An 18,807-nucleotide genomic window follows, 5' to 3' on the forward strand; every position below is an offset into this window, starting at 1 on the left:
TTTGGAAGTAGAAATGCATACTGCATTGTTTCTGCACATCTGTATGTGATAGTCTCTACCACACAGTTACTACACATCCCCTTATATGACAAGCTGTGAAACAAAATCAGCAACAGAAAGAAAATAAATTTGCAACAAATTGAAGTTAAATAACGTGCTAATGAATGACCAGTATGTCACTGAAGAAATGAAAAAGAAAATCAAAGACCTTGCTGAAGCAAATGATGCTATTGTGTGACCTATGAGTCAGGGAGGAAATGAACAAGAAAAACAAACTTTTTTTGAATGAATGAAAATAAAAATACCTAACCCCTGAGATGTAGCAAAAATATTATTGAAGGGGCTACTGCTGTTGCATTTTGCATGAAGGTTGTCCTGTATCAGAGAGAACATATGATACATGTTCTTTGGGGATTGACTTGGTTCATGAGTATAATGACCTCTAGTTAGGACCATTTGGTTGCAAATGGTAGAATTTCAATCTTTTGAATGGCTGAGTAGTATTCCATGGAGTAGATGCACTACCATTTCTGTATCCACACCTCTTTGGGTGGGCATCTGGGTTGTTTACATGTCTTCCCTATTGTAGATTGTGCTGCTGTGAATATAGGATTACAGATCCCTTTCTCATATGCAGATTTCATTTCTTTTGGATGTATTCCCAGATGTGGGATAGCTGGGTCATATGCAGTTCGATTTTCAGTTCTCTTCACACACTCCATACTGACTTCCACAGCGAAGGAGGGTAGCTTTCTCCCCACGTCCGTGCCAACAGGTGGTGTTACTGGAGTTCTGAATGTAGTCTAATCTCGCTAGAGTTAGGTGGAACCTCAGTGTGGTTTTCATTGTTATTTCTCTGACAGCTAAGGCACCTCGGCACTTTTTCATGTCTTTTAGCCATTTGAAGTTGTTCTTTTGAAAAATGTCTGTTCATTTCCTTCCCCCATTTCTCCACAGGGTTTTTTGTTTTGCTCTTGCTGAGTTTCTGGAGCTCTTTGTAAATCCTGGGTGTTAGTCCCCTGTCGGTTGTGTAGTGTGCAGGTGTTTTCTCCCATTCTCTTGGTTGCTTCTTTGTTGATTGTTTCCTTTGCTGTACAGAAAGTTTTTAGCACTCCCCAAGATATAGGAATTGGGAAAGTTAAATTATTAAAGGAAGGACAGGTGGATGTTGGGAGTATATAGCAGTCAATAGCACAATAATATTTAAATAATAGTAGTTACAACAGTAGCAATGAGAACAAAGCAGTCACTGTGCATGTGCTACGGTGACATCATGCTAAGTGCTGCCATATGATTCTGTTCCTTAAATTATCTCATCTATTTTTCTCATGGAGCCTGTGAGGGAGGTGCTGTCATTATTAGTCTTGAAGTCAAGATATGAAGGTTGAAGTGATGAAACTGCTTCCGGGTCACTGCAGCTGGTAAGGAGCGGACAGATACTGACCATGGTCTCTCCAAAGCTGGAGTTGGTCATTTCCATGAGTGGGGACAAGCTGGATAATGTGGAGTGCTGCTTGTCCCATCAAGATGCCTTTGATGGTGCATGACAGAAATATGACCTCACTTCAAGAAAGGAAGAGAACTGCTGGTTCTGTAGGTCTAGGAATTACCCCGAGCTGGCCAGGCCTTAGAGAAAGACGTGAAGGTCGAGTGCTGACCACACAGCCTTGTCTTCTGTCTCTCCGGTCTCGGTCTCGCCTGGGCTTCATCGTCCCTTAGGCAGACTTTGGGTTGTGGATTCTGTCAGTCCCGGATTGACCAGCTCCCGGGATGGCAACTCTAGAGAAACTTACCAGTATGTGGTTCAACCTCCAAGAGTAATTCCAGTTTGCTCATTTTGAATCACATATCCATCCCTTCATCAGAGTCTGTGCCCAGGCTGACGGGACTCCACAGTCAGCCTGCTAGAGCCACGTGCACTTCTGCCCCCTGGCCTTTGCTATGAGTCACTAGAATATTTCCTAGCACAAGAGGAAGGAAGGAAAGGGTGTGTACTGAAATGGTAAAAATTAAAAGGTAGGGTCCAGCATTTGATTTAGTATACCTTCATATCAGAGTGCCTGGTTCACATCTCGGCTCCACCACCAGTGCTGGCTTCCTGATGAATGTACCATGGAGACTGCTCTGAGGCTCAAGGACTCGGTCACCTGCTACCCCTGTAGGGGACTCAGTTTGACTTCGATCTCCTGGCCGTAGGGTTGCTGGCCCTCTGCTCTGCTGGGCAGTCAGGGTGTGGACCGTTAGACAACTCTCTCTCTCAAGGTCCTACTCCTTCTCTGTCTTCCACTTTTTTAAAGTAAGAAAAAATGAAAGCGCACTGCACAGTCACCATTATAGATATCAACTGTGTTAACCTCACTCAGGTCTTCAGCTAAGTGACACCATTTTAAGCCAAGAATGCATCCAGGGAAATTCATGTTTCTCAGACTGTCAGAGAAGACAAGAAGGGCAGACAAGACAAATTTTTATCCCAGACAAGTTGCCTAATTAAAGGGAAAGTTCGTCTAAAATAGATTCTGTGTCATTTCAATTCAGAATTCTTTTAAAGCATTTAGCTTAATGCATTGCTACTTTTTTCTAATCATGGAACACATTTGTCCTCAATTTTCTCTGGCCTTTATTTCTTCTAAGAATGTGTCAAGATAGCACAGTCTTTTTGGCTCTTGAGAATAAACTTCCAGGCAAAGTGGTTATTGTGACATTTTCGAAAAGCACAGATGTTCCGGCATCATCCGTGGCGGGGAGACAGCCACAGAACCGCACACGCTACTGCAGCCTGCAGATGAGTCACAGAGGGAGAGCAGAAGGAGCCAATTCAACTAATTATTTTACCACTTATTTCTGTTTTCTATATGCAAACATGCATTTAACCAAGATTTGAAGAATAGGTTTCCGTTTCTTCTTCTCAAATGCCCTGCGTAGAATGCCATGTAATTAGCTCCTGCTTTTGTTAAAAATGCATTAGGAAGACTAACCTCCCTGTTGTCTCTTCTGTGGAATGCACAATTAAGCCATTTGATCACGCAATTACCTGCACAGGGTGATGCTTGGCCTCCCCTCCACAGGAGATGAAATTAAGGATTAGGTAAAATTGCAAAGCACATGAGATAGCTGCCTACCAATATTTTTAAAAGGCAGGAGAGTCCCCGGCCAGAATGAGTATGCACAGCGCTATAAATCTAACTAAATCATTGCAAACACCATTAATTAAGTCCACAACCATGTTGCTTTTGTTTTTAACGAAACACACAAAATATTCCCTACTGACACAGTACTCAAACGAGTGCCCTCAAACCTGTTGCTACAGCGTTAACGCAGGAGAGCGTTTCATCACTAGGTGGGCTGGGCTCAGAGCACTCATCTTGTTTTCTAAGCCTTGAGCTAAGACCTGGGTATTGTGTGAGGAAATAAAGGAATTGCTTTCTCTAGAATTAGAAACGGGTTGGAATTTACCATGAATTGCAGCCATAATTGTGTGGAGGCGATGGTTTTCACAACGCTTCCATTTCCCCTTTGTCTGAAACAAATGAAGCATCTGTGCACTGAACAGAAATGATTTGCTTTGTCCGTCGGTGGCCTTGTGGGTCTGTCAGCTGCTAGGACAGCACACCTCTGACAGCAGGAAAGACCCAGTGAGTGGAAGAGCGATGTTTTGCTGAGTTCCATGAAGGCACTGAGGTCTGCTTTGGAAGCCACATCCCTCCAGAGCCAGGCCATGCTTTGTGACATTCAGATGGCAAGCTAGGGTGCTGTAGGAAAGTGGGGATCCTGGCTTCCTGCCTTGGTCTTTCCCAGGAGGCTCTGGGAGAGATTCTGCGCATCAGGGAGGATGCGATGCCCCGAAGGTGTACTCTTTTTACCCCAGGGCTTCCTAAAAGGTGTCTGGCCCTGGCACTTCTGTGCAGCAAACTGTACACAACCCTGGCGATAACCAAGGGGCAGGCGAACTGATTGGACTGTGTAGGAAGGCTGCATTATGCTGCTTTTTTTGTACTTTGGTATACTATCAGGATAGCTTAGAGGGAGCCTCTCTCGGGCACCTCTGTGCACACACCACAGAAGGGGTGACTGCATTCCTGAGATGGCAGCTTCAAGGCCCAGCCCAAGCACCACCTCCACACTGAGGCTGCCTGAACTCCCTCTTGGCCCAGATGGATCATCTCTTTTCTCTGGCCTTTTCGTCCTTCCTAAGCTTGTGGAAAAAAAGATGGAATTACAAGATAAGTTTGCATTGGGGCAGTTTTTGAAATACGTGCCCTTATTTCTTATGGGTTTCTGTAATGGATAGTTTCCTTAAGCTTTGCGAGGTAACCTTGGGTATTTCTGCCAGGGTGGGGTTGTATCACATGGGGAGAGTGTGTGCACAGCATATGCGCAGCCACATGGTAGACCAGTAGCCCCAGGGCTCTCTGTGCAAGACTGTTAGAAATAAGGCACACATCCCATAGAGAGCTGAGCTTGCAAGAAGTGAGGGACGCTCCTGGCTGGAGGCAAGGGGTACTGAAAATTGGACATAACGCCGACCTTTTCTCTGTGGGATGCAGTTGGGAGGTGGCCAGTGAGCTAATTTAACCAGGAGGCTTTGTGCCTGGAGTTGCACATGGACTGCAGAGTGGGCTTAGGGCCCGGCCAGGGGGACATCCAAGACCTTCATTCTGTTTACTACCCTGTGTTAAAGAGACTTTTTTTTTTTCAACCTGTCTGTTAGTAAAGTGAGACAACAAGAGCGCTTGTCAGTCTCAGCTCAGACTCTGGTTTGAGAGAGCAGAGGTCCCCTGTGAAGTCAGGTCACAAAGAAGCTGCGTTCACTGGACTGGGGAAGAGGGGGGCACAGCATGTGTGAAGACAGAGAAAGGATATGGCCAGCAGCCAGAAGTCAGAGCACGTATGGGTGCAGTGTGACCCCGTGCTGCCACACAGGAAACCTGAAGCTGACAAAATGACGAAGCACCCCTGGGTGCCATGGCAGAATGTGACTCACTGCCCAGCTGTGGCAGGATTCCTTCAAAACCCTGCCAAACCAGGGCAGCGCAAGTCGCAAACCCCGTAACTGACTCCCAGCCATTTGAGTGACGGCTTTTTCTAGTACAAAGTAAAAGTTGAAATGTGCAACAGATTTTGGTTAAAGAGTTAGTCTGAAGGCTAAACAATCAAGTATATTCCCTTAAACACACCAGGATCAGGACTGATGCCATGGTTCAACAGGCTAGTCCCCGCCCTGTGGCATCAGTGTCCCACATGGGCACCTGTGTGTGTCCCGGCCGCTCTGCATCCGGCTCCCTGAATCTGGCCTAGCAAAGCAGTAGAGGATGGCCCAAAGCCTTGGACCCAGCACCTGCGTCGGAGACCCAGAGGAGGCTTTTGGCCACTGAGGCCACTTGGGGAGTGATGGAAGACCTTCTGTATCTTTTCTTCTCTCTGTAAATCTGCTTTCAAGTAAAAATAAATAAATCTTAAGAAAAAATAGCCCCACCATAAAATAAACATCACTAGACTCATTTGAAATTTCTAGTCCTGAAACGGGTCATCATGATGAATGCATTTTAATGGAGAACACACACACGTGTGGGCTGCTTCTCCAGGGAGGGGATCCAGGCCTCTGGCCCCTTCTAAGTTGGGTACTGAAGGCAACATCAGCGCACATCTATTCTTTCTGCACAAACTGTATCATTAGAAACCTACAACCACATTCAGGGTATGGAAATCCTTGACAAGAGAGAACAACGAGTTCACATGAGTGTGAAAGCACAGAGCCAGCTTTCCAGGCCCCAGCCGCGGACCTGAAGTAGGCCCTAGTGAAGCTGTGAGAAAACCATGAGACCACAGGTTGATAAGGAACTTGGAGCTGTTGAGGCCCTGATGCATCTCATTCATAGATGGGCAGACATTGTGTGACATCACGCAGCAGGATGCAGGGCTGGCAAGTGTTTGAGCATGAGGAGTTGACCGTGAATCCAGTCAAGCCTTGTTCCCATTGTCAGCGAGCATCAGGGTGAGGGAAGCCAGACAGGATCAGAAAGGGATGTTTCAGGAGCCAGAAGTGAACCCAGGTTCCAGACGAGTAAAGGTGGCCCGTGAGAGGTAGCTACCAAATACTGTGTGAACCCAAATGGAAACAGATCAACTAGCATTTAATAATCTGCTTTGGGATTATGAAAGAAAATGATTATTAAAGAAAATGAAAAGAAATAGACATAATATATATAAATATAGTGTTGTCCTTAATACGGTTTTAAGGGATGTATAATGAAGGCATAAATGTTGGCTTTGAAACGATTTAACTAAAAAAGGAGGGGGATACAATGAGGTAAATGTGGAGGAGTCTTGTAAAAACATAATATTATACTAATTTTTCCTCTTTGGCATATATTCAACATTTTCCTAAATTAAAGAGGTATTCTCCTTAAAGGAAATTTCTTCTATTATTAGCTCCAAAGTTAAGTGCATAAGATGACTATTTGAGGAAGAAAAGAAGCAAGCTCAATCTACTGCACACTTTCAGAAAAAAATGAACAAAAGTGGTAGATTTATGAAATTAGCAAGACCTGTGCCTTATAGACCTTCATACAAAACCTAACATATGCACCTTTTTTTAAAAGGAGATGATTGGCCTGGTGCAACAGCCTAGTGGAAAAATCCTCAGCTTGTAACCACCAGGATGCCATGAGGGCACTGCTTCCTGTCCCATGCTCTGCTTTCCATCCAGCACCCTGGTTGTGGCCTGGGAAAGCAGTGGAGAATGGTCCAAAGCCTCAGGGACCCTGCACCTGTGTGGGAAAGCCGGAAAAGATGCTCCTGGCTTCAGATTGGCTCAGCTCTGGCCATTGTGACCACTTGGGGAAATGAACTAGCAGATGGAAGATCTTTCTCTCTGTCTCTCCTTCTCTCTCTAAGCCTACCTTTCCAATAAAAATAAGTAAATAAATATTTCTTTTAAAGGAGAATTCCTAAAAGAAATTACCACAAATACATCATAAGAAATGGTCTTACTGCTGATAGGCATTTCTGGAGCTCACAGCATACCCTTCAGCCAGAGTCTAGTCCAGAACAGAGTCCTCATCCCCTGCAGTGCTATGGAGGCCGAGGGAGACTGTGAAGCTCCAGCTGTGAAGTTTGGAGCTTAGTAGGAGTTGGTCCATAGCCTAGCTCCATAGCCCAGCTCTGTGATGTGAAGGAGGTGCAAGGTGAAGCAACGTGGCAATGCAGAAGCGGGAAGCTTACCCAGAAGATGCAGCCAAGATCCTGATGAAGATGGCCATGCTGAACAGCAGGGTTTCAAGGAAGGCAAAAACACCCTGAGGTTGAAACAGGTTGCAGTATAGCACCTCCATAGCTGGAGGGGAATCTGTGGCTGGCATCAAGGGGCAGGCTGACGCTCTCAGGCGGGCCTGGTTCCGCTGGTAATGTTAAGTGGAAGCGAGCGCTTGTTTATCATTGCAAGAATCCCGAGCCCTGTAGAATCCACCACATCCATTCTGTGCTCTGTGGGTGGAAATATTTGCTTACAGTGTGCCTTACTGGATATTGTTAAGTCTAATGTTAGGTCCTACGTGAAGGAAAATGATTCCTTTCAAAATATTAGTGCTCATTGACAAGGTCACACTGGAGCTCTGATGGAGATGTAACAATGAGATTAATGTTGTCTTCACTCCTGATGACACAGCATCTATTCTGCAGCCCGTGGAGCAAAGAGTAATTTTGATTTGCAAATGTGATATAAGAAATATGTTTCGTAAGGTGCTAGCTATCTGCTGTAGTCAGTGATTGCACTTTTGAGTTTGAGCAAAGTAAATAGAAAACTTTGTGGAAGCGATTCATCCTTCTGGAGTCATTAAGAACACCAGTGATTCACTGGAGGAGATCAGAATGTCAGTACTAGCAGGTGGTTGAAAGAAGTTGGCAGAGCCCCCATGGGTGATTGAGGGATTTAGAGTTCAGCAGAGAAAGTAGCTGCAAATGTGATAGAAGCATGAGGGCAACAAGAGTTGGAATGGACTGAATTGCTGTAGTCTCATGCTTCATGTGCCTCAGCCGAGGAGGTCGCTCTTTGCAGTGAAGTCTTTTCTATAAGAAGAGCGCATGGCAACAGAGGGCGGAGGCTGTAACGTAGACTTAGCATGGAAAGCAGTGGCAGTCTGAGAGGACTGGCTACAGTTAGGATGGTTCTGCTGGGGGTAAAATGGCATCCAGCCATGTGACATCCTCCACAGAACTCATTCATAAACTGGAAAGTCAATTGATGTAGCAGACTTAATTGTCTATTTTTTAAAAAGATTTTATTTTATTAGAAATGCGAATTTACAGAGTAAAGGAAATACAGAGTAAGATCTTCCTTCCGCTGGTTCACTCCCTAAGTGGCTACGACGGCCGGCACTGGGCACATCCAGAGCCAGGAGCCAAAAGCTTCCTCAGGATCTCCCATGTGGGGTCCCATGAACTTGGGCTATCCGCCATTGCTTTTCCAAGCCACGAACAGGGAGCTGGATGGGAAGCAGAGCAGCCAGGACAGGAACCTGCACCCATATGGGGTCCAGCACATGCAAAGCAAGGATTTAGCCACTTAGCTATCACACCAGGCCCTGTTGTCTGGTTTCTTAAAAATTGCCTCAGCCACTCCAGTCTTCTGTCATCAGCACCCTGATCACTTAGCAACCATTAATGCCTAGACAGGCTTCCCTACCAGCAAAAGGATCACAATTTGCTGAAGGCTCAGATATATGTTACTGTTTTTTAATAGTGAAATCTTTTTATATATATATATAAGATAGGTATTATTTTTTAGATATAATGAGATTACACCCTTAGTCTGTATGCGCTGGACGACCAGGGAGGTCATATGGCTTAGCCTGTTGAGGTATCCGATTCATTGTGTGATCTGCAGCAGAGCCCACACTTTCCACGTATCTGCATGTGCCAGGAGAAATCCCAGACTCCATGTTTATGGCAGCTTTATCTGTAAAAGCCGCAAACTATAAACAACTCAAACATCCCTGAGCCAGTGGGTGAGTAAACAAATGAGATGTATCCATTCAGTGGAATGCTGTTGAGAGATCAAAAGAAATGAAGTCTTGATCCAAGTAACAGCGTGCATGAATATTAATGTAAGATGAGCGAAACCACACAAAGGGTGGTGCATCTTGTTGGATTCCGTTGCTGTGAAACTCAAGCACATACCAGCTAATCTGTGTTTCCCTGGGATGGTGAAAGGGAAGAAGGGCAGGAGGGAGAAATCGCAAAGGGATTTGAAGAAATTTGGGGAGATAATGAATGTGTTATCTCAATTGTGGTACTACTTTTGTTTATGTATACATTTGTATTAATGCTTTTTGAGTTGTGCACTTCACATAGGTATTTCATATGTGTGTGTATATATACATATATATTCACACACACACACACACACACATATATATAATCATTTACTCCTCAGTAAAACTCTTAAGAAAATAAAAAAATATTAGCTTGTGGATTGTGTCCCCAAATTAGCAAGTTATCCAGTTCTCTGGTGTTCCTTCTCCCAGGTCTTATTTTTGAGGCTGTGGTCCTGTACTGTTTGGCGAAATCCGTCTTTGTTCTCTCATCAGGGCTATGCTCTGTCCAAGATATAGAGCTTTCGACTTCCAAATGTTTTTCCGTCAGAAAAGTGAGTGATCCAGTGATGTGTCTCACCGTCATTGGATTCTCCTTTCCTGGGGGATTTCCTGTTCCTGAAATGTGTCCAGAACTCCAGCAGTCCCATGGGTGCAAAGCTGCTGTTCCTGGGTCAGGGTTGCCCTTGTTGTCACTGTGAGATGCGGTCCTATGGGACCAAGCCTCCAGAAGAGCCACCCATGGAGTGGCTGGGCCAGCAGGGAGGTCTTCTGGGGTGCCACGGAGCCCGTGGTCCCATGGCCTTTGAGAAAAAATTGTCTTGGATGAAACTGACAGTGAGGGTTGTTTGTGTGACAAGAGGAAACTGCATGAAATAGCTGTTTGGGAGACAAGAATTGTTGTCAGTGGCCGGTGAGGAAAGAGCCATGTGTTGGAACGTGCTTTCTATGATGTATGTGACAAAGCTGTCCATCTTGTGGGGGACAGGGGAGCAGACGCAATGGCACCTGTCAAGGTCACATGATCTGGGGACTGCCTTGTCTCCTGGCCCTGCAGGTGCCCTGATTCCATTTGCTGACTCTGCTCTTAGACACCCAAGTCTGCAGAGCTGCAAGAGGAGGCCACGGGACTTTCCTACGCTTGCTTTTGGGGCTTCTTCTTGGTGGCCCCTGCTGAGTGACCAAGCATGTTCACCATGTGTTCACACATGGTCCTGGTTCTGGGCAAGACAGACATGGAAATAGGGCTCATTTATTAGGTCGGCCAGGTGATGGGTGTGATGAAGATGTGGACAGAAGGTGCTGTGTAGAGGGCCAGTGAGCCTTGCACATCAATGTCATGTTTAAGAACTCATAGAACTGTGTGGCATAGGCTCCAGTCCAGCCTGGCTTGGTGGCTGTGTGGCTTTGACCAGTTATATAATCTCTGTACTCTGATTTCCTCCTACAAAATGGGGAGCATGGCTAGTCCTCTCTTAAAAAGTTGTTGCTGGAACTGAATGAATGGGCCTGTTCTCTAAGCTGCGTACCTTCAGACTGAGGAAGAGATCCAGTTACAAACACCCCCGTGATCCTTTAGGCCCAAGGCAGAGCAGCCAGGTTCCAACACAGCACCACCTGAATGCCAAAAGCTGGAGGGCCAAGCATACACCACGGTGCTGAAGTCGGCCTGAGAAAGTTCCCTGATGGTGGTGCGTCTGCAAAGGGGGTTGGATTTTCAGTTCAAAACAGTGAGAAAAGTGGGTCCTTTCAAAAGCTTTTAGAATTTTTAAAAAAGATTCCTTCAAGAAAACATCTTGCAGTAACTGTTAGGACTGCAAACGAGGAAGAGTGAATCCCACCTCAGCAACCTAGTGCTGTCCGGGAAGTGGGCTGACTCAGCGGGTTCCCAGCTGCAGGCTGCTGCTCCAGGCTCTGTCCTCAAGCAGCCTCTCTCACCACACGCTGAAATATTCCTGTGGAGGTGTCTGCCCTGGGTCCTTTCCGTCTCCCCATCGCAGGGTGGCATCTCACAGCGTTGTCAGCAGGATGCCGGCTGTTAGAGGGTGCGTCTCTGGTGATGCTGTGTCGTGCACCCCACACCCCTGACATACATCACTCGGAAGTGCTTGTCCTGGAAATTTGTGTGTTACTCTCTGGTCTTGGGGTTTATTTATAGAATGTTTGTTGATTTGTGAGGCAGAGAGGGAACGAGAAAGAGCTCTCATGTGCTGTGTTTCACTCCACCGTGTGCTTGCACTGTCCAAGGCTGAGCCGGGCTGAAGCCAGGAGCTGGGAGTGCAGTCTGGGTCTCCAGTACGGGTGTTAGAGACCCAGTAAGCGGAGACAGCCCTGGCTGCCTCCTGGTCTGTGCATTAGCAGGAAGCTGGAGTCAGGAGCTGGGGCCAGAAATCAAACCCTGTTTGCTATAGTGTGACGCCTCTCCTGCCAGATTGAGCAACCACTCCCTGTGGTGGTCATTCTGTCTCAGCTGCCTAGAAAGAGTAGAGTTGCCACTCATGCAAAATGAGCATAGCGTAGGACAGACTGAGCAGTGTGGGGCCACTGCAAGTGGTGGGAAGCTGAGTGTGAGCGCAGACATTGTGGCACTGCTCAGGCGGCCCCTGTGTCCACCGTTCCAGTTACATCATGTAGCCCTGTGCTTCCATCACATGTCATTCTCCTGGGACCTAGTGTCTTCGGTGGCCTCCCCATGCCAGTGAGGCGTGCTCCTCCCTCTATCCTGCAGACCCATCTACCCTCAACTCCGGTTCGTCTGTGTTTTCATACAGAAAGCAGAACTGTGGGGAGCAGCTCGAGGTTCCTGAGGTTACTTGGTTTTCACAGCTCACGGGTTTTCCTGATTGCATGTTTTGTAGATCCACGTTTTTATCCCTGTAGCTGTCATTTTTCTTGACCTGCTATTTCAGTCACTCAAAACAGAATTACTGTATTGCTTTAGAATGTCTTGGGCTTTTTTTTTTCTTCATGTGGTTTCTGTCCAGTAAAGGACAGTAATAGCTAATGGTAAGGATGGAGGGCCCCAGCTGACACCCTGACCTGTTGTCCAGGGGCTCTTGCTGTCCCAGGGTTGGTGTCCCACATCTGCAGTGCCAGGTGCTGCCCTAGCTGGTGGGTGCAGCCCCAGGCTGAACCTCAACCCTTACAACAACCTTGGGAAGCAGATTCTGTTCTGGTTTTCACAAATGGAGTAACAGATGCTTACTCAAGGGTGGTCCCTTGCCTGGAGTCTTTCTGTTCTAAGTGTCAGAGGTGGATCTGGAATCTAGTTTGAGCTGAACCCAAACAGGCCTTTCATCATGACTTGAGGTCCCTGGTGGTCACCGAGTTAGGTAACAGTGGACAGGAAGTGCGTGTACATGTGCGGAGTGCCCTTCAGTGACCACTGGCTCTGTCCACTTGCCTTCTGGCTCCCGTGTCCCAATCACCTGTGCCTGAAGCAGCCCAAGGTCTCCATGGTCCTCGTATCTCCCCAGCCTGCTCGCATCCCTGCTCCCTGGCCAGAGACTGAGGCCACCTTGGAGTCCTCACTGACTTCCCAGCTGCTCTCCAGCGCTTCAGCCCACCCATCCACATGCTTGCATCTGTTCTTCCCTCCCCACCATCTCCATGTTGACAATACTCTTCACTGCTACTCCTGCCACCCTGGTGGAGGCCACAGATGCCTCTCCCCTGGGCCCTGGCCTGGCCTCCTTGCTGAACTCTGTTTCCATCACATCCCCTGCTGCTGTGGCGAGGTCCCATGTCTCCCTGTTGCATGTAGAATGCCATGCTTTCCTACCCCTGGAGTCTCTGCACAAACTCGTGTGTTATCCCACTCTGTCTCCATCGTTCTGCTCTTGTCACCGCTCTGCAGTGGTGCTAACTTGGTGCCATGTCTGTGTTTCTGTCCTTGCCTCTGCCTGCATTCCCTTCCCTGGAACCACATGTGACTGCAGTCTGAGTCGAAAGGTCTTCTCTGGGAGCACTCTGTAGCAGAGCCAGCCTCCCCTGTTTCTTTCCTGCTCGTGTCTCTGCTGGGATTCTAGTCCATTGACTTCAACTGACACCATCTTATGCCACTTGCTGTCTTGACCGCAGGTGCATGAACCCAGAGTTTCCAGAAGATGGTCTAAATAAAGGGAGACTCTCAGCCTACATGAGTTAACCCAAGAGAATGACCAACATGCAAGGCTCTTCTATAGCCTGGGGTCTCTCAAGGAGCCGAGGGAGACCCTGTCCCTCCTCAGCCCCCCTTTTATGATCTCCTGTCTCTTCCAGTTGCTCTCCTAGGGCCCAGGGAGATCGGGAAAATGCAAAATTGGAATGGGCAATACAGCAGTGCTGCTGACTGCCCAAATCCAGAAGGTTGCAATCACGAATGCCTGGAAGAGTCAGGGGAGCTGATGGGAGTGGCCAGCACTGCATTCCTCCATCACCCCACCATTGTCCTCCCATTCAGCAGGAATCAGTGAGCTGCTTGCTTTTCTTTTGACACTGTAGGTGTGAGGCAAAATCCTTCCAAATTGGAAGGAGAGAGCCACATGTCTTTGCGTCAGCTGATGGATAGGGCAGCGGGTGGCCACATGGTAGGAAGGCTGATGTCAGCTGTGGAAGGCAGGAGGGAAAGGTGGGAGTGGGCCCTGGATGCTCTGTCCTCCCATTCACACCTACAGCCTACTTATCTTTCAAGTCTCAACCCTGAACTGTGCCCTTGGGAATGCCTTCTGTGGTATTCCAGACCAGGGTGGGCCCTTGAGTGCAAACCTCGATAGCACCACCTCTCTTTCCCTAGATTCTGTATAGTTACAGTTCAGTGTGTGCTCCTAGACCACGGGGGAAAAGGAGTGCCTTCAGAGGCCAAGAACTCTGAGGTCACCCATCCCCATTTGGACCTACAATGTGGGATGGAAGAAGCCCAATTCCTGCCTTGCAGGATCCAGGGTCATCAGAACGACAACCAGGATCCCTGAGCAGTCCGCAGAAACAGAAGAACAGTAAACTTCCTTCGGAACTAGGGAGAGGAGCTTTCTCTGGCCCTTGCCTGCTTCCAACTTTGGGTCCCCACCCTCTTTTGTAAAGACCATCAGGATTGCTCCAGAAACCCCTCATAACAAACAAACATAAACAAACAAACTAGAATAGATAGACAGAGAACAACTAGGAATGCTTAGAAACAGACAGGAAGCGGCCAGCCGGGATGCACTTATAACTCACTGGGTGGAACACAAAGAACAGTTACTCCTCTCTGGGGTGTTGAGGATTTCTCTGTACACCCCTCCCAAAAACGTTCACCTAAACTGTTGACATTTGTCCTGTTAAAGTTATAGAGTTAGACTACCCGAAAAACAACCAGGTTTAGCAAAATCATGCTTCAATGCTATAAAATGCTAAATACTAACATTGAAATAGACAAGAGACAGCTGAATAGCAATCTATAGCCATTTTAAGGTATATAGAACATGGTTGAATATAAACCAAAATTGAAATGTCTATGAGGAAGTCACAGGTTTCGGTCGAGAACCTGCATTTCCCTAGTAACATATTGGCTAATCAATACCATGTCAATTAATGCCACAATGTTGTAAATAGTTGTAAATATTATGTTGGGTTTTTTACTTGATTGGGATGATACTCTGCTGGTTCTACCTTCAGACCAGAGATGGTCTCACCAAGAAGCCACTGAACTTACCAGGACAGTAAGATGCTGGACTTTATGATTGGTCAAAACCTCCAATGAAAGTATCTCAACTGAATTTGAACTATGGAAATGCAACAAGGTGGAGCAATCCGCCGTGGGGGTGGAGTGGGGGGCTTGGGGAGAGGCGGGGGGAATTCCAGTGCATAAAAAAAAAATGTGTCACATAATGCAATGAAATTAATAAATAAATAAATTTTAAAAAAAAGAAAAAAAGAGATTACCTCATTCATGCCAGTCTCCCCCCAATAAACCATGAACAACTTGGAATCCTGCTTATGTCTGGGAGAACACTCTAGCTCTTGTATCTTTTACCATGCCCAGAAGAGAGAAATGACTCACTAGACGTGGAGACGACCCTCATGGAGATGGGCTGCAGAGCTGTGCAAGGACTGAAACAGGAAGAGCTCTCTGTGCCTGTGCAAGTGTCAGGAATAACGAGGGGTGTGAGTTTCTGTGTTCCTGAAGAGCCGCCCGATGGAGTACTCCGGGGAATCTTTGTCTTGGCACGTGGAGTAACTTCATGATTAAGGATTGTAAAGCATGAGCTCCCACATGCAACAAGATTTTTCAGTCCTTAAGAGGGGGGCTAACAAACTTGGGTTCCCTTTTGTACCCCAGTGCCTGCTTTTGTGCCCAGTTCCAGTGCTGAAGGAGATGGACAACTCAAAGGCCCTGCCTAGAGGCAGTCTGCATTTGAAGAGGAAGATAACCTGTGATCCCCCCCACCCCACTGGCAGCCCAGCAGCAAGGAAGCTGCAGCTGCCACTGTAGAGGGAAGCTCAGAGAACCAGGAGCCAAGGGGAGCAATTAAAGCAAACGGCGCCATCCAAGGAACAGTTATTTTTAGTTGTCCTCACCCGGAAACCAAGGCAGGCACGTAAAGGCTGCTTGTGGGCATGTCTCTCCGTGGAGGGAGTGCAGGCCTTCTCCTCCAAGCACAGCCTGGGGTGTGTCGCTGCCAGGCATCAATGTGATTAGGAAAGGATTGTGTCTCAGCTTCATCTCCTGCGAGGCTTGGGCTGTTCGTTTGGTATAAACCTCAGCTGTTTCTTTTTCCTTCTTCTCCTGACTTGGCACTGTTTTGCTAGAGAATCTAACTTTATACCACCAGCAAATGCTTTGGTACTGAACAGCCTGCAGTTTTTCTCTCAAGCCTCGCATCTTCTTGATTGTGGCCAGCCACAAGATGGTGTGACTGGACTGGCTTACAGCAGAGGCAGTGAGAGGCAGCTACACGGGCTCTTTGGGTCTGGGTGTAGAGGGGACCTCACTGTCATCCCCGTGCCCTCCACTCATCACCTGCAAGGTCCTCTCTCGTCATGACAGGAGTAACATTTGTAAAAATGTATGTCAGCCGGGTATGAGCAGTCTGAGCTATAGCTCTGTGTCTGGAAGCCTAAAGGCATTTGCACCTGCCCCGCCTAGTACAGCTAAGGGGTAGTGAGAAGGTGCTGTGGGCATAGGTCAGCTTTGGAAGGTGTTGTGTTTGTCTTACTGATACAGAGGGCGTGGCCAAGCCTTGACCCTGATGACAAGGCAAGGATGGGCTTGGGGCGTGGGACCCACTGGGTACTGATCTAGCTCCTCTCTCCCGGCTGCTGCCTGCCCTCTCCCTGGCCACTGGGCGCTCTGCCAGGCTCCTTCCTTCCTTCCTTGAGAACACAGCTCTGCTTGTCAGACTCTGCTTTGCTCTGCCTTTGCTCCTGGTCTCTCCTGTGCCTTCGCTTCTCTATCAGGACCTTGCCCCTACCTCGAAACTATCGGGAAGATGTTTTTCCTCCACCCCAAAGGTTTGCATCTCTAACCCCCACAGTGCTTGAGGCCACTTGCTGTGTGGCCTACCCTGTCCGGTATAAGATGCTAATGCATCTGCTTGTGGATCTGCTTGAAGCCCGTTTGGGAGCAGCACCATGACCCTGCTGCATTTTTGTGCATCTCTCTGGTAATGTTCCCTACCAGCACATAGGGGATGACCAGGAAAAGCTAGTGCCATTCAGAGAGGTGGGGTGAGGGGCAGGGAAATGGGCAAACTTTGTGTCTCACTGAGAGATTTGATACCCTGCTGCGGCTCTTTTCATCTTTCCTTACAAATGCCCCTGAATGAGCTGAGCACGTAATTAGCATGCCAATATAGAAACAAGTGCATGTGGGAGGCAGACACTGCTCATCATTCAATTCTGAAAGTGGCTGCTGAACACAGAAAAGACTCAATACCAAGTCACCTTGGTCACACCAGCGGGGCTGGGAAGTGGGTACATAGGAGGCAAGGATGTGGCTTCACACCCATGATACTGCCAGATACTTCCATCATGTTCCGTGGAAGCTACAGTCCACTCTGGAGGGTAACCTGCATCAGGCCTGAGGCGACTACTGATAAAGAAGGTGCTGTGCGTTTCAGTGGAAGGGGTACCTAGAACCTATCTAGTCTTCCCTCTCCTGGTCTCCAGCATTCTCTGGAGCTATGACAGTTGAGACCTGAGACACTGGGACATGGTTAAGCATGGACCAGAGCCTGGGTCTACTCCTTTGCACTGAGAGCTGTGCGTAGGAGGTAGCAGATGCCTGTGGGCAGTGGTCAGCCTAGAGGACACAGGTGGAATTGCAGTCCTGGGCTATGGAAAGCCCACCCCAGGATCTCTAACTCAGAGCCGCCCTTGTGTTTCCTTGATCTGCGGGCTTTCCTGGGGTCTTTGTTCCTCCTGCTCTCCTCTGGAGCTGCTTCCGGGGGTTCCCCCGTGTCCCTGCCTCTGGAGGACCCTGGGGATGCTGGCCCCTGTTGCAGCCTCTCCCTTATGGTCACGGTGCTGCGGCACTGAGCCGTTTGCTGGCGGAGATGCTGTGAGCTGCTGTTTCACAGAGAAGCAGCAGCCCATCCATGCAGGGTATCTGAGGCTGTGAGAGCATGAAGAGGCAGCTGTCAGGGTCAGCTGAGGTCATCAATAGCAACAGGAATATTGATGGCAGGAATAGGAGGGATGTGACAGCCACAGTTCAGGGAATGCTGCCCTGTGCCATAGGCCTGACCTGTGTGACCTCACATCATAGTGGACGGCAGGAATCACCGATACAGCGCCTGATTCCTGGGGAGGACCTTGAAGCTCAAAGAGTGGTAGTGATCCGCCCTGGTCCATGTGGCCCACATGCGGCTGGCTTCTTCCTGGATGCCCACTCCCGTGGCCTTTGTAAAGTGACATGTCCTGTTCAGGTGGCTGAAGGAGCTCCCTTCACCGTTCTGTTTAGGAAGCTTTTCCTGGTGCTCCTTAGTGTGTTGATTTAATTCAGTCCAAGGGATATCTGCAGGGCTTTCCCCAGCAGCTGGGGAAATGACAGCTTGTTAGGCAATGAGAGCATTTGGGACTCCAGAAACACTAACTGAGCCTAAGTCTTACTGGGCATCATCCCGTCCGCCTCGGCTACATCCATGATTTCTCTGCACGTTTCCCCATCTATCCCAGGAAGTGGCAAGGACTGCCTGTGTGCTGCAAAGGTTTGACCCATAGAAAAGAGCTTAGGGGAAGGGAAGCACTGGGTGCCAGGTGCCCAGTACAGGCTGGTAGCTGGTGGAGGACATCTTGTGTGTGGTTACCGCAGAGGGCATGCACTGGCCCAGCCGGCCACCTCCCCATACCATGAGCCCTGACAGCCTGTGCTGTCCCCCAGTTAATCCCCGTGTTTCCCAGCTGCAGAATAAACCAAGACACCCCCGCGCACACAAACACACTCACTCCCTCGCTCTCTAACTCTCTCTCTCTCACTGTCTGGACTCCTGCTTTACGCTGGCTCCCTGGAGAAGCTCTTCCTGCCCAGTGTGGCTGCCAGGACCAGTCACACTGCTCGCAGGATACTGGTGTCTGTCTCCCTGTTCCAGGTCACCGCTGCCTTCCTGCTGCACCCTGTGTGGATGGCAGGAGGGCCCCTCTGGCTGGGGCTGAGCCACTGCTGGGAAAATGTTTCTGCACTTGCCTCTGAAGTGCCTTGGCATGCACTGGGGTTGGTAACAGCTCTAAATGGAAGTGTTGGCTTCTGCCGCCTGGGGCA

The 18,807-nt window shown here is 48.3% G+C and overlaps 1 protein-coding gene across 1 annotated transcript in view; it reads left to right on the top strand.

Moving 5' to 3' along the window:
- Nucleotides 1–18,807, top strand: part of SPOCK1 (SPARC (osteonectin), cwcv and kazal like domains proteoglycan 1) — a 416,328-nt gene that overhangs the window by 310,719 nt on the left and 86,802 nt on the right. The window lies entirely within an intron of this gene.

Source organism: Ochotona princeps, chromosome 19, assembly GCF_030435755.1.
Source record: "Ochotona princeps isolate mOchPri1 chromosome 19, mOchPri1.hap1, whole genome shotgun sequence".
NCBI classification, from domain to species: domain Eukaryota; kingdom Metazoa; phylum Chordata; class Mammalia; order Lagomorpha; family Ochotonidae; genus Ochotona; species Ochotona princeps.